Below are 16,409 nucleotides of genomic sequence, written 5' to 3' on the forward strand. Positions count from 1 at the left end.
TTATTTATTCATGAGAGACACAGAGTGAGAGAGAGAGAGGCAGAGACACAGGCAGAGGGAGAAGCAGGCTCCATGCAGGGAGCCCGATGTGGGACTCGATCCCGGGTCCCCAGGATCACACCCCGGGCAGCAGGCAGCACTAAACCACTGTGCCACTGGGGCTGCCCGGTATTTTTGTTTTTACTGTTTTTTGTCACCAGACCACAGCATCAGTGCCCAGTCGAGTGGCATAGCAACAAGGTCCTCTGTAGCAGAGGCTGAACAAAAAGGTCAAAAAAGAAACGTCTAAAGAATCAGTTCTGTAGCATATATAATCTGGTGATTAATTTGCCCTCACAACAGTCAAATGTACAAAAGAATATTGAAAACTTTTTTTGTCCTTTCTCTGTCATTCTCCTGAGCCTCCACCCTGTTCAGTAACAAACATACCTAGACTCGCCAATGAACGGTATCTCATTTACTTCTAATGAGTCTTATTTCATCTTAAATATTTTTTCCATCCAAGTCCATCTCCTCATGACTGAAACACTCCTTTTGATGACTTTGATCTAGATGTTTTTCAGAGTTAAGTTCTCCCCTCCAACTGACCACCAACCTCTCCAGGATTCTCCTATTTTGAATGGTGGCTCTGTGGGTGAGGGTCTTTTTGTTTTTTCATTATAATGGTAAAAAGTGATGATCGTATGCTGGGACTGAATATTACCTGCATATGCCAGCCTGCTGGTCTCTTCAGTGTGGAGCAGATCGTTTCTTGGACTGGTGAGGATTTTAGTGCAGCTGATTCATTTGGCCTTTGAGCATAAACTTCTGGCACTGGACACTGGAATTTATTCTGTCATATTGTGACTTATGGAAGGCCCAACAACCAGACCTAAGTGGGATAGAAATAGCCCAATGTCTATTATTTTTTTACTCAATCCGGTCTGTTTTATTTACTACGGAATGGCTTAAGCTTGTTTATTTGCTTAAGAACAACTGGGTATATTAGCTGCTAAACTGAAAAAGGGGTTTGGGGTAAATATTCCCATAGCACGATATCCTTTGTTTGGGTACTTATTTATTTTTGCATTTGTTTAACCTCTGTCATTCTGCTTCTTTCCAGTTCCATTCCTTCCTTCCTTCCCTTAAACACACACACACACACACACACACACACACACACACACATACACCTGTGATAGCAGGGACTTATTTTATTCACAGCTATATTTTTACACTTAGAAATTTGCCCAATACAGCAGTGCCAAGGTGGCTCAGTAGTTGAGCATCTGCCCTTGGCTCAGGTCATCATCCTGGGGTCCTGGGATGAAGTCCTGCATCAGGCTCCCATGAGGAGCCTGCTTCTGCCTCTGCCTGTGTCTCTGTCTCTCTCCCTGTGTCTGCATGAATAAATAAATAAAATATTTTTAAAAATTGCCTGAAACATAGTGAACAGTCAATAAATATTTGTTACACTTATGTATGCATGAACACATGAATTTTTATTTATATAAGCCAAAAAGTTCAGTGAGAAATGGTTTAATTGATAGATAAACATTTATGGCCTTCATATCCAAAATGCAGCCTGTGGACTAGTAGCATCCACATCAGTTCATAAGTTGTTAATAATGCATTATCCTGTGTCTCACCCCTGATCTTAAGAAAGTAGAATCTGCATTTCATCAAATTGCCTAGGTGCTTCATATTGCACCTGACCGTTTGAAACACCCAATCTTTTGTGAAGGAATCCTAAATATTGCCATACTCTCACCTGCACTAAGGCAAGACTCATTAATTAATCAAAGTAACCTTTCCACTGAATCTCATGTCAAAACTCAAAACCCTTTAACTGTCCAACTCCACCTAGCTATGATTGATTAATAAAAGTTGACATATGGAGAATTACAGATTTGTAAAGGTTAATTTAACAAAGTTGGTTTTATCCTTTCAATTGGAGGAATTAGTAAAACTATGGCAGTTGAAAAATTTAGAGGCAAATTTCAATTAATGAAGGAGTATTTATGTAATTCTAAATAAAAGATTAGCTCTAAATTAAGCCTTTTAGAAGATAAAAACTTAGTGACTCTTAATGAATTTACAATTTTATACATAAACTGAAATGGAAAAATAAACATAAATGCAAGGATTAGAAAATGAATAATTCTGTAATACTAATCAATTTAATAAGTATGGAAACTAATATTTTTAAGTCATAAAATATAACTGGCCTTAGGAATTATTGGAATTACTTGCTGCAAATACACATAGGAACTTACCAAAAATAATACTCTAATTTTAAGAATAATAAAATTAATGCTCAAAGAGCATAAAATATTTAGCCAAGAAGCTAAGGGATAAAATGATGATTTGGACAATTTGTGACTCATCTCCATATAAAGGCCCATAAAAATATTCAAATAAATAGAAAAGTAAGAATGATGAGTACCATCCAAGGAAGAGGGGTTAACATCTCTTGTGTTGGTTGCTCATCAGCCCTTCCTTCAAGGAACTGTGTTTATGCAATCCCACTTCTCCTCTTCTTTTTCCTTGGACGCTTACCCTATGAAACAAGGGCTGAAACTGTGACCAAAGGTAGGTCAATTAGATCCCCTTATCTGCACATCTGAAACCATCTGAGTCTTGAGGCAGGGCTCAGGCACTGGGAGGCTGTTGGAACTGAGTCCTCTGTTGGCAGCTCTGATAAAGTTTCATGAATTCATGTTTCCGAAATCTCCAGATGGGTTTGAACACAGTGCGAAATTTTAACTTATCCTTTGATGACAGTGAGACAGTCAGTGTACTTTCAGTAGCATACTTTATTTTTCTTCAGTTAACTAGGTTTGGTTTTTGTTGCTTACAAATGAAGAAATCTATTTGATAAGGAAACTGATAAAGAAAGAGGGATTCAAGCAAAGGAACGGAGGTAATTGTGGGAGAATTGCAATGAACTTCTAGAAAAAAAATTGGGTGAAATACAGCAAGATTTGTGTATACATGTATACTCTGTGTGGGGCAGCATCATGTGGGATGTATTAGAAAACAGATATTCAAAGAATTACCAACATAGTCACTGGGAATGAAGACCAGGGGTAATGGGTCAATAAGGGAATAGGTCAATTTAAAGATGATTAATAATGCCAATTATGAAATATTACTTTTTGCTTCCCCTTTTCCATTTTACGTTTATTCCTTTAGAATAAGAACTGCGGTATTTTTCTGATAAATGGCCACCAAAGACTATATATGCCTGCTTAGCTAGGTATGAACATGTTCCTGAGGTCTAGCCAATGGGATGGGATTTAAGCAAACGCATTTTTGAAATTTCTGGATCATGCCATTAAAGCAAAGAGGCAAGTTCTTCTGCCAACCTTTCCACTGACTAGAAAATAGGCCTGGTGAATGGAGCAACGATTTTAGGCCACAATATGGAATCTATGGGTTTAGGATGTCAGAGCTGCACTGAGAAATATTCATAGCAACCTGGGCTACTTATATTTGGACTGTACTGTGAGAGAACATTATAATTCTATCTTGTTCAGGAACTGCTATTTTGGCTTTTGTTATGAAACTTGATCATTATCCTTCCTATTACACGAATGGAAGTTGTTCATAGCAACATTGAAAGTGAGAAAGTGACAAGCACAGACTTGAAATTCTTGCCTCAAGGTATTGAATAAAACACAAGGATTTTAAGCACTAAGGTTTAGTGCTTAAACTTGTATAGAACATTTTACTAAATATTGAACTCAGCAACTGATTTCACACAAGTGAGAAAATACAACAACAGTTAATACAGAGCATTTCAAGGTGTTTTTTTTAGTAACCTAGGATATTTACAGTGAAAGATCAGGATCTTAACAGTAATAGTGGTATTCCTGAGAACTCAGAGATTCCAAATAATCTTAAACCCCAAAACTTATAAAAAAATTTCTCCTCACTAAATCTCCTTTGCCTGAGGAAGCTTTCCAAAAAACAAAAACAAGCAAACCAAAAAAACAAAACAAAACAAAACAAAAAACCCAAAACTACAACTAAAAACTAGAAAAAGAGTAATTTTTTCATGTACTCTCACTGTTTTCTTATTTAAAAAGTAATTTTGAACTCAACATGCACTAATGGTAAAATTCAGAGACTAGCCAAAGTAAATATTACATCCGAAAGTTTCTCAAATAAATTAAGAAAAAAATATGTTAGATAAAAATCTGGAATCATTTGTGGGAATGGAAAGAGAATGGGCATGACAAAAGTTATATTAAAGTTGTTATATATAGCTCAATTTATTGACATGAGCAAATCTTACCAAGAGGCTGAATTCGACATTGTATATATAGCACTTAGTATTTCTGACTGCCGAACTAGTCATTCTGATTTGGATGTATAATAGGTTTTGTAAACTTAACAGGTTCAAAACAAAATTATTGATTTCCACATGTATCTCTTTAACCACAAATTCCTTCCCCAGGCTTCCCCATTTCTATAATCGGTACCAGTGTTCATTAACTTGCCAATGCATAAAACCATACAGTTATCATTTATTTCCATATTCCTCCTTTATCCACATTCAATCCTTAATCATATCAACTGGATCTTCCAAATATGTTGAGAGTCTGACCACATATTACAACTTCTACTTTGACTTCCCTAATCTAAGCCACAACACTACTTACCTAGAGGTTCACATTCTCTAAACATACATATGATCTCTACAGACTGTAAGTCAGGCTCTCTCATCCTCTGACTTTAGTTGGATTTGGTCACAGAGAGGCCTCACCATGAGATTGAAGGGAAATAGAAAAGAGAATGAAGAACAGAGGTTTCTTTGGTTTGATACTTCTTTATTTGCTAGTGTAAACTTCAGATGCTATTAATTTCCCTCTAAATACTGCTTTATCCACAGCCCATACATCTCTGTCTGTTATTTTTCAGTTTTAATTAAAATCAAAATATTTTAAAACTGCTGTTTTCCTAATGGATCATGAGAGTTCAAGAAAATTACCCTTTAGAAATGTTTAAATGTATAAAAAACATTTCATATATTTACTTTTTTTTTTTTACCATTTTCATAATTCTTCTTTTCTTTGTATAGATCCAAGTTTCTCTCTGTTATCACATTCCTTGCCTTAAGAGATTCTTTATCATTTCTTATAGCACAAGTCTGCTGGAAGTAAATTCCCTAAAATTTTGTTTAAATATGTCCATATTCATTTCTGATCAATACTTTTACTGTGCATTAAAGTTGATAGGATTTTTTTGTTTGCTTTTTATTCCCAGTACTTTAGATATTACACCATTGTTTATGTTTTTCAGAGCTTCTGATAAGTAGTGTGCTATAATCACTATTATTGTCCCTCTACAGATAATATCTTTTTCTCTGACTTCCTTCAAGAATTTCCTTTATTTTTCAATCATAATAGTTTAAATATGATGTGTCTACATATGCTGCATTTGACATTTATTATGCTTGAAGTGAATTGAGATTCTTGAATATATGTTCTGAGGCTTTTATTATTCGATGGAAGTCATAGTAAAAGTCCTACTGTGGTGGTTCCAACATGAGACATTTGAGTTTGTGTATTTTGGTTGTTTTATTATCTATAGCATCTTTTTTTCTTGCTATTGTGTGTATCTCATAATTTTTGAAGGAATGCTGGACATCATGTATGGAACAACAGAGACTGAGGAAAATAGTAATTACATCTGGAAATGGGTATGCCTCTCCTGTCATCTTTAGTTTAGCAAATGAGCTACAATAATCAGGAAATGAATTGGGTACAAATTTTGTTTTTACTATAGTCAACCTTATATTACTACAATATTCAAATTTGTCTAATGATACATTGTTCTTGGGGTGAGATCTGAGATATTGCAGAATTTTCCTCTAGCTAACCTCTCAGCTCTTAGTCCTCTCTCGGGGCCTGAGACTCAGAGAAGGTCACTCTCCATGCTCTTGACTTCACTGAATAAGTGCTGTTGCTTGCTACTTGGTGTTTGCTTATATGCAGGTAGAGGGCAGGAGGTGATCTCTTTACTCTAGACCAACCTCAGCTCTAAGTAAGCCATGAGCTCCTGGGCCTCAGGTATGGAACTTTGTTATTATTCCTGCTCCCACTCTCTGTAGTAGACAAATTCTACCTTGTATACAGGCAGGTTCTGCATGGGAAGGAGGTTCATGGTCCTGACTAGAAGTAGGATGTTCTGATGCTTTAGCCCCAGAAATGTTTTCTGATTATATTATAGGAATGAAATGTGTTTTGTTTTTTTTTTTCATTTTTTTTACCCTATCCTTTCCTCAGAAACAAATAGCCTGTCCCAATCCTCTGCTGGTTGGCAGGATTTGCAGCTCTTCTTCCAGAGATTAAAGGATTTTCTCTGTCCAAAAGAAATGCACAAAGGGGCAGGATTTTCTGCTTTTCTGCAGTGGTATCTGATGCCTACCATTCTTATACTACTGAGAAATGCTCTCTCTCCTCATCCTCTATCCACAAAAAAATTCTCCATGATTAAGTGAGAGCCCTTCTTGTGTCTACAGTTGAAAGAGTTCTTCAGTAATTCATTAAACCAATTTAATTTTCTCCCCGTATTTTAGTAGCCACTTTTTCTTCTTGTGTTGTCCCTATCTTCATCTCTTGTGCCTCCTCATCAGTCCTTAAATATTAGACTACTAGTTGCCCTAGGATCTCAGTTCTCTGTTGGGTGCTAGATTATTTGTATAGTTTGTAAAGGAATTTTGTTGAAAACGGTTCCGTAGTAGTTCAGGAGAAAGAGAATGATTGTGTGGTTAGAATGGTAGTGGTATAATGGAGAGTGGTCTGAGATAATCTGATTGTGGATATATCGAAAGGAAGTGTTGAAAGTGTTTACTGATGTGTTAGATGTAGTATATGAAAGATAAAGGTTAAGGATAACTTTACTATTTTGAGCACAGATTATTTAAAGTATAAAATTCTCATTTGCAAAAATGAGAATGAAAAAATATTTTGGAGATGGGGTTTAGCAAATAAAATTTAGTTCCAGACAAATTAATTTTAAGATATCAAAATTATGGGATACCTGGGTGGCTCAGTGGTTACACATCTGCCTTCAGCTCAGGGCAAGATCCTAGAGTCCTGGGATCAAGTCCTGCATCGGGATCCCTGTGGGAAGCCTGCTTCTCCGTCTGCCTATGTCTTTGCCTTTCTCTCTGTGTCTCTCATGAATAATAAAATCTTTAAAAATATCAAAATTCTAAGTGGTGATATTGTATAGGCAGGCAGTCTACTACTTGAATCATCTTTAAGAAAACAGATCATTTAAAAATTGCATTATGTTTGAAATCCACTGTATTTTGTTCTTAAGGAAACTATGTATTCAATTTCAATACAAAAGCACTTATAGAGCACCTACTATATAAAAAGCATAACAGTAAATAGGATAAGGTACCTGTTGCCCAGGAGTTCATTATCTAGTGGGGGAGAAAAATGTATACATACAGGGGAGCTCAAATAAAAATAAATAATCAGCTTCTTTTTTATCATTTTTCATTAAGTTCTGATGAAATATACAGCTTCTGATTTCAGCTACAGTTTTAATCAAATATGAGTCAAAGGGTGTGAAGATTATGATAATTTATTACTACATGAATAAGTAAAGAAATTGTGACAGTAAAGTATTAAAACTGGAGGGATAAGAATTGAAGACTAATGAATGGGGTTGAAATCATCATTTTTATTAATGAAAAAGTACATAGTCATTTGAGAATGGGTTGCTGAATTGGAGAAAAAAAATATTTCTTAGAAATGACAAAAAATAAGTGGCCATATGTATGATCGTATGATTTAACATATTAGAATCACCAAGAAAAATACTTTTAGCAATAGGTTTAGACAGGGGTAAAATATTAAATGAAAGAGCACGAAAGAGCCAGTTTGAAAAACAAACTGCGGAGAGTCAAAGTAGTATAGGCCATAGTATATGCAACAAAGGTATACACACACAAGATATACATATACATACATATATGTAAATCTGTATTACTTCATTGCACAAATATGTGTACATTTACAGAAGTGCATAAATATATTTACACATTAAAATAAATATAAGTAATAAATTAGATATATACACTTATTTTTTTCTAGGATTAATGGTTTGGATAAGCAAATAGAAGACTTTTTCCCCTCAAATACAATGGATACAAGAGAAAATCCCCAATTTCGTAATTCTAGGATTCCCATATGGATACTTGCCAGGATTATGTTTTCTGTTCCTTACCCATATTAGTCAAATAAGACATAAAATGCACGATCTAATATTTAAACTGAATCTATCTCTTGGGGATAAAAAAAACCCAAAGTCAAAAAGGAAATGGAATCTATTAGAATGACTAAAGTCCAGAACACTGACAACATCAACTGCTGGTGGACATGTGGAGCAATAGGGATTCTCACTCATTGTTGGTGACAATACTAAATGGCACAGCCACCGTGGAATAAAGTCTGGTACTGTCTTAGAAAACTAAATATACTCTTACCATATGATCCAGCAATTGCATTCCTTGGTGTTCATCCAAAGGAGTTGAAAACTTATGTCCGCAGAAATCTGCACATGTACGTTTATAGCAGCTTTATTCATAATTGCCCAAATTCAGAAACAACCTTTGGTATATGAATGGTTAAACTGTAGTATATCCAGATGATGGAATATTATCTAGTACTAAAAGGAAATACACTTTAGGGTGCCTGGGTGGCTCAGTTCGGTTAAGCATTTGCCATTTGCCGTTGGCATTGTGTTGGGCTCTCTGCTCAGTGGGGAGTTTGCCTCTCCCTCTCCCTCTGCACCCTTGGCTTGTGCTTGTGTGCTCTGTCTTGCTCTCTCTCTCTCAAATAAATACACAAAAATCTTTAAAAAAGATATGTGCTATAAAGCCATTAAAAGACATAGGGAAAACTTAAATGGATATTATTAAATGAAAGAAACCAACTTGAAAAAGCTACATACTGTATGATTCTAACTATATGACATGCTGAAATAAAAAACAAAGCTACAGGATAGTAAAAAGATTATGGTTGCTAAGATGTTAAGGGAGAGAGAGGGATAAATAGGTAAAGCACAGAGAATTTTTAGGGCAGTGAAACTACCCTGTATAATTATAAAAGTTGGATACACACCATTATGCATTAGTCTAAACCCACAGAATTACACCACCAAGAGTGAACCCTAATGTAAACTTAGGGACCTTGGATGATTATGATGTGTCAGTATAGGTTCATCAGTTTTAACAAATGCACACTCTGGTGAGGTATATAGATAATGGGGGAGCCTATATGCATGAGTTGAGGGAGGGGGTATATAGAATCTTTGTGTCTTCCACATAATTTTGCTATAAACAAACAAACAAAAAACTATTCTAAAAATAAAGCCAATTAAATACAAACAAACGAAACCCCAAGTAGTTAGGTAGAATAAGGAAATACTGTCCTTTAACAAATATTGTGTAAAGCCAGAATAAAATAATTCAATTGGCTTTAAAAGAAAGAAATAAAAACTGTTAGTAGAAAAAGACAATGAGCAGCTTTTGCTGTTGAACATTTATCATGCGTCAGAAACTCTTCAAAGAAATTTACATATATTAACTCATTCAGTCTACACACAAAAACCTATAAGGGTACTTATATTGTTTCCTGATTATTTAGATCAGGTCATTGAGGCCCATAAAATTTAAGCAATTTTCCTAATGTCATATACCTCAAAATCAGTAGATTCCAGATTTAAATCTAGGCTTTACAGCTCTTGAGTTATTAATTCTCTCTCTATACTACTATTCATATTGTTAGCAATTGAATCTTCCTGATGATAACATTCTGAACTAGGTTATTAAATCTGAACAAACAATAGAGTGAAAACTGCATGTCAAAACTTATTTCTTTTTCTAAGCAAGGTAATGTTGGAAACCATTCAGAAAGATTTATTTCTTTCACCCTAACAGGTAAAGGTGAATGCCCTCTTGTTCCCATCAGGTTATAAACTGAATGATATGGTTGAAGTGATTATTTGCCATGAAGGTTATATGAGGTTTCTGCACTATACTTTATAAGGAGAAGAAACCCGTTAACACTTTTTGTTTTCAAGATAGGCTCCTTGAGTTGGTATTTAAAAACAAAATCAAATAAAACAAACAAACCAAAACAGATGATAAAGATATTTATTTCTTAATTGTAAACTACACTACATAGAAAACAGTATCCTATGAGATATTAAAGCCTATTTTTAAAGACGGTTAGTTGAATCTATTTGGAAAAACTCCTTCTAGGCAAGGTTGAATAAATGAGTCATTTTCCCCCTAATATTTAACCTAATGACAACGGGAGCAAAGTATCAAGTATTTCCTAAACTTAATTTAAATTTTCTTAGTACATATTTTTTATTACTGTTAAATTTTTGCTGTCCTTGAAAATGCATATGCTGAAATTGAGGTAGTTATACATATAATAACTTTCCTCCAATGAAAAGTCTGGCAGTAAAATTTTCAGTGAAATAAAGCCAACAGTTCATATTCCAGTGTGATTACACAGATTAACACCTGAGACTAAAAGTATAAACAGACTCAAATTACAAATACTTATTTTTTCCCAAGACAATGATGCATTTTTTTTCATTTCTAGAAACTGAAAATAGATCTACTTAGCTCCAACAATTAGTATGGAATATTAAAAGTGGTATTTGACATAAATGAGGAAAAGATAAAATAACCTACACACTACATGTATTACAAGTTATTCACTTGGGGAAAAAAGAAGGAACTTTACCTTATACTACTTTAAAGTATATATTATAAATGGCTTAAAGAAGTATTTTGTAGTGCCAAAGGAATTCTTTTTGTGTCTGTGAATTTATATATAACCTTAAATATGTGGAAGGCCATATTAAGAAACTCAGAAGTCAAGAAGCCAAAAATGATTATCATAATAAATGCCACAAATACTGAGCAGTTACTCTTTGTCAAACACTATCTATATTCTTTATTTAAATTGTCAGTCCCCACAATCACTGAAAGACCAGTTTCTATTATTTCTCTCTCTTTACATATTAATAAACCTAGCCAAGAGAGGTTTTGACTAATATTCAAATTGCCAAATACTACAGTTTTAGTAAGTGGCAGAGTCAGGAATTAGCCAATTTAATTTGTCTTCAGAACTACAACAAAAAACAGGTAACATTTTCTGATTCTCATTAAGTTTATTTATTTTTATTATTTTTATTTTATTTTTTATTAAATTTCTTTTAAAAATCTTATACTGTTCAGTAATATAGAATATGGGAAGGTTATTATCATATAATGTTGAAGCTACTACAGTTTGACACATACTTTTTGAGGACAATTTGGCACTAAAATTTTATTTTATTTTATTTATTTTATTTTTTTTATTTTTTTAAATTTTAATTTAAAATACACTCACCCGTTGATTAAAGCTTTGCACTTCTAGGTATTTATCTCATTAATCTCTTGCTAGAATTATCTTTCGTTTTCGCACTACACATGAAAGAAATGTAACTGCGATTTTTGTGAAACTGCTAGATTTCTAATTGGGCTTTTTAGAAAACAAAATTAAATAGAAAATACGAGATAAAATTAAATATATGTGTTGTCTACTCTACCTTTTTACTTGAGGATTTTAAATTGAGATCTGGCAAGGTTAAATATTTATTTCTAATCATACAGCCAATTTTATGGATATAGGAGTAGAGTATCTTATTCTGTTGGCTATTCCAGTAATGGAGCTTTCTATCCCACAGACATTTTGTTATTTGCATTATTCTGTAGACATTATTTGTATTATTCTGCAGACATTATTCATTTTATTCTGTAGATGTTTTGTTATTCACAGAATATAATCACTCAGTCTGTACCACAGTTTAAGAAATCTTTGGTTCTCTCAAAATTTTAGCCCTAAAAATACATACATGCCAAATCATTCTATTGTAAAGAACAGGATGAAGAGATAAAGACTTTGCCTCAGGCATCTAAACAGACTATATGTGAATTCAGTTTTAGAGTTATTTATATAAACATTAAATAAATACCCCTCATAATTCCCACCAGTGCATATTAAACTCAAAATAAACTATGTAATAGTCTAGTGATAGCATAATCCACAAAAGGAAGTTTTTTTTTATTTATGAAAATATTACAATTGTTAAAATGTTCAAATAGTATCAACCTTTAGAGACTCCAAAGTTGAGCTGCACCCACAAGCTCCCCAAGCAATAGCATGACGCATTTCAGAGAGCACTATCCAGTTTTGCAAGGTAGCTTCCTAGATATTCTGTCAACCACATACTTATATATTCTTGCATTTTGATTTTACATAAATTAAATTATGTTTTGGAAATCTTTCCATGTTTGAAAAATAGACCTAGCATTTTCCTTTTAAGTACAGCAGAATATTGTCTAAAATGTTCCCTAATGATGGATATTACTCTGTTCCAAATTTTCTCTATTGTATAAAATATAGCAATGGATGCACTTGAACATAATTTTGTATTAGGATGCCAGTATTTATGATAAATAGAAAAAAAAGTAATTGGCAGATCAAATGGTATGCATTTTTTTATTTGTTCATTAAATCATCCAAAAGAGCTATTCCAGTTTAAAATTCCAATAGTTGGGTATGGAATGAGTGCTTTCCCATAATCATACCAATTATCAATTACGTATTTTTTTAATTTAACTTATTTTAATGGTATTCCACAAAAACTGTAATTTTAATTGTACAGATTATTTAAGATATTTAATACTTTTAATGTGTTCATTATTTTATCAGTCATTTGTTTTACTTATGTTAACCAACTCATGTTTATAGTTAATGACAGTTCAGAAACTGCCCCTTTCTTGCTATGGAGCTGATTCCTTAATTATTGCTTTGAAAAAACTATTTATATAAATATGTTCTAACCTATAAACTGTAATATATATTGCAAATAAATGTGTCCAGTCCTCTTTCTTACTTTTCAGAATGATATATTTTTCAGAATGTCCATATTGTCTTTGCCATCTAAAAACTGATTTAATTTTCATATGGCCAAAGCCCTCAATCTTTTCTTTTATGGTTTCTTGATGACTTGTCTTTTTGCCTATTAAAGCTAAAAATACTATTCAGATATCTATAACTATATTTTATCATTACCAATACATATATATGTCTATAGATTTATTATATATACATGTTTTTGTGTGTGTGTTGTACTCTTTTGTCAAGATCTTTCGTTCACCCAAGATATTTTTGTGTGTATGAGAAAATAAATAACTTGATTTTCCCCCAAATAAATGGTCATCATTTCTAAATCATTTCAAATATTGTTCAATAATTATCCATAATATTTACCAATCATTGTATATACATGGAATTTCTACTTAATTTACCTCTTGGCTTATATCATGACAAGAACTGAAAGCAATATGCTATAATAAAAGCTTCCACCCCAAAGCTTCCTACTGGCTTAAACTTCAGGGGGGTCAGAGTATAGGCTGCATTATCACAACTATTCTTAGGCCAAAATTATAGATTCTGTAGTAGTAAATTTTCTGCTACTACTTGGAAGGCATCCAATTGATTTGCTTTCAGGTAGTTCCAGTGACTTAAAATATCTCATTATAATATTTAAATCAGATTCTCCTTAATTAAAAAGCCCTATTTTTGGCCTTTTCCTCTTTCTCTGCTTTAGCACACTGAAACAACAAGCTTTTATAGTTGTAGATTTTACCAAAGCATAACTAAAGCCTTTATGTTTTAGCATTCATTACTTTTTTCTATCACTGCCTTAAAGTTAACTGGATACTCACTGTGTTGTGAATGCTTTTAAAATTAATAATTTTATAAAAGAACACTATAAATACACCCTCATGATTTTACTAGAACAGGAGGGTAAACAAACATACATTATTATCCAACATAGCTATGTATGCATGGAAATAATTGTTATCAGTTAGAAAGATAACATGTCACATCTTTACTGGATAACAAAACTAGGTAGTTTTAAACTAACAAGCCCCGGGATCCCTGGGTGGCGCAGCGGTTTGGCGCCTGCCTTTGGCCCAGGGCGCGATCCTGGAGACCCGGGATCGAATCCCACGTCAGGCTCCTGGTGCATGGAGCCTGCTTCTCCCTCTGCCTGTGTCTCTGCCTCTCTCTCTCTCTCTCTGTGACTATCATGAATAATAAAAAATAAAAAAATAAAAAAATAAAAAAAAATAAAATAAAATAAAATAAACTAACAAGCCCCTTAATACATTGTCTCTTATTTCACATAGATGGACCTGAGAACTTGAGATGTGGGGATCCCTGAGTGGCTCAGTGGTTTAGCACCTGCCTTTGGCCTAGGATGTGATCCTGGAGTCCTGGGATGGAGTCCCACATCAGGCTCCCTGCGTGGAACCTGCTTCTTCCTCTGCCTGTGTTTCTGCCTCTCTCTCTCTCTCTCTCTCTCTCATGAATAAATAAATAAAATCTTTAAAAAAAAGAGAGAACTTGAGATGTTAGTCAGTAAATCTTAAATTCATGTAGTAATCATGGCATAACTGATCTAATACCATGTCTTTGTACCCTTAAGGAAGGTGATGCTTCACATTATGTTTTCTGCCTTACACTTTCAAATTAATTTCATATGGACAGATAGTTTGAGTTCTGAGAATTGATATTTTCTGTTCAGCCCAATGACAGAAGCAAAACCCAAAATGAACCCCAGATCCCCAAATAATATGTAGAAAATATACAGTGCTATTTATAAGGAAGCAAATTATTCCCATACCAAAAAGTGAGATCTCTGAGCCAGCTATGCTCTTTTCAAAAGATAAAATGTTAATTTTTCATTGGACAGAACTACTCATCAATTTTGTTGTCTACATCTACTCCAACTCCTAAAACCACTTCATGTTAAATCAGTTTATAAAAAGATTAAATACCACAAAGAAAAATAAAAAGTTTTTTTGCAAAGGAATGGGAAAAAAATAAAGGTACAGCTGCATTTGAGAAGTATTTTGAAGTAGCTTTTCAAAAAGAAGATTAGCCACAGAATTGTGCAATCTGCAGCATAAAGTCTTTGGTATCACACATCTAACTTATTTTTTTCCTTTGCAATCCACATTGGATTACACCCTGTCACAGTGTTCTTTTGAAAGATTTAAAAAGGATTTGTATAACAGGGGAAAAAAGGTTTTAATTACTATCTCTCACATGAGAGATTTCTATTCTGTTCAAACAGATAATTTTGGGTCAAAATGCATAATATGGCTTGTTTTAGTTCTATTCCTATAAATAGTATCATTCCAATATTTCATAGAATTATCCATGGATAAAATTTCTACCTTTTAAAATTAGAGTCAGCTGCCACAGAGGTAAAGGATAAAAGAGAAAAAAAAAATAGAGAGAAAGAGGGAGCAAAACCAAGAGAACAACAGGAGATCATTTACTACTATCTTTTCTTTTTAAAGATTTTATTTATTTGAGAGAGACAGTGTGTGTTTAGTCCACAAGCAGAGGGAGGAGTAGAGGGAGAAGCAGGCAATCCACAGAGCAGGGAGCCCCACCTGGGCTGGATCCCAGCTTAATCAACTGAGCCACTCAGGAGCTCCCATTAACTATTTTCAAATGTGTTTTATGTCCTCTCAACGGAAAATCACAATTACAGTATCTCCTCAAAGTCAGTAGTACCTGACTGACTTATAGTTTTAATACCATAATCAATTACAAAACAAACTGAAAATACATTGTGTGGATATTTTGCTTAATATTACTGACTAAAAATCAGAATGCAAATCATTATGTTTTAACAAACAAAAGTGTAAAGAAGTAGTTAAAAGGTGTGTTCACAAATGTTGCAATAAGCATCCCCTACCATCAAACTTCTACTCACTGAATGCATTTTCAATGAATTAAGCAACAAACTCAATACTAAAATATTTGACTGGGTTTCCAGCCCAGTGATTTTCAGGCATGAAAGAATTATAGCTGAAATTGTAGTATTTAGATCTGGTTGTGTAAGGTTCAGGAAATATTCATAGCTTTATAGAAATCCAGTGCACTTCTTCAAACAGCACTAGCAGCATGGTTCACATGTCAATCAACTGGAGTCAGAGATAAAGAGGGAATTTATAAAGGCCCCACTGAGCTCCACTGGCAGCCACAAACACATAACTAAAAAGAGCATTAGAAACCGTTCTGTTTACAGCAATTAACTGGACCCAAAACCCTGTCAGCAGTTCCGGTAGCGTGGTCCTTCTTTGTGTCTGGTCTTTAATATTCAAAACTTGTTCAAATAGTGTGAAAAACTGAATACATCCTTCTGCTGCAACTGATACATATGATAAACTCAGGAGGTAACACTGTAATGATGCATCTTAATGTATCCAGAGGGTATCACCAAATGGAATGTATGACAGAAAGAGGTGGCTTTGT

The sequence above is a fragment of the Vulpes lagopus genome, chromosome 5, assembly GCF_018345385.1.
Source record: "Vulpes lagopus strain Blue_001 chromosome 5, ASM1834538v1, whole genome shotgun sequence".
NCBI lineage: Eukaryota > Metazoa > Chordata > Mammalia > Carnivora > Canidae > Vulpes > Vulpes lagopus.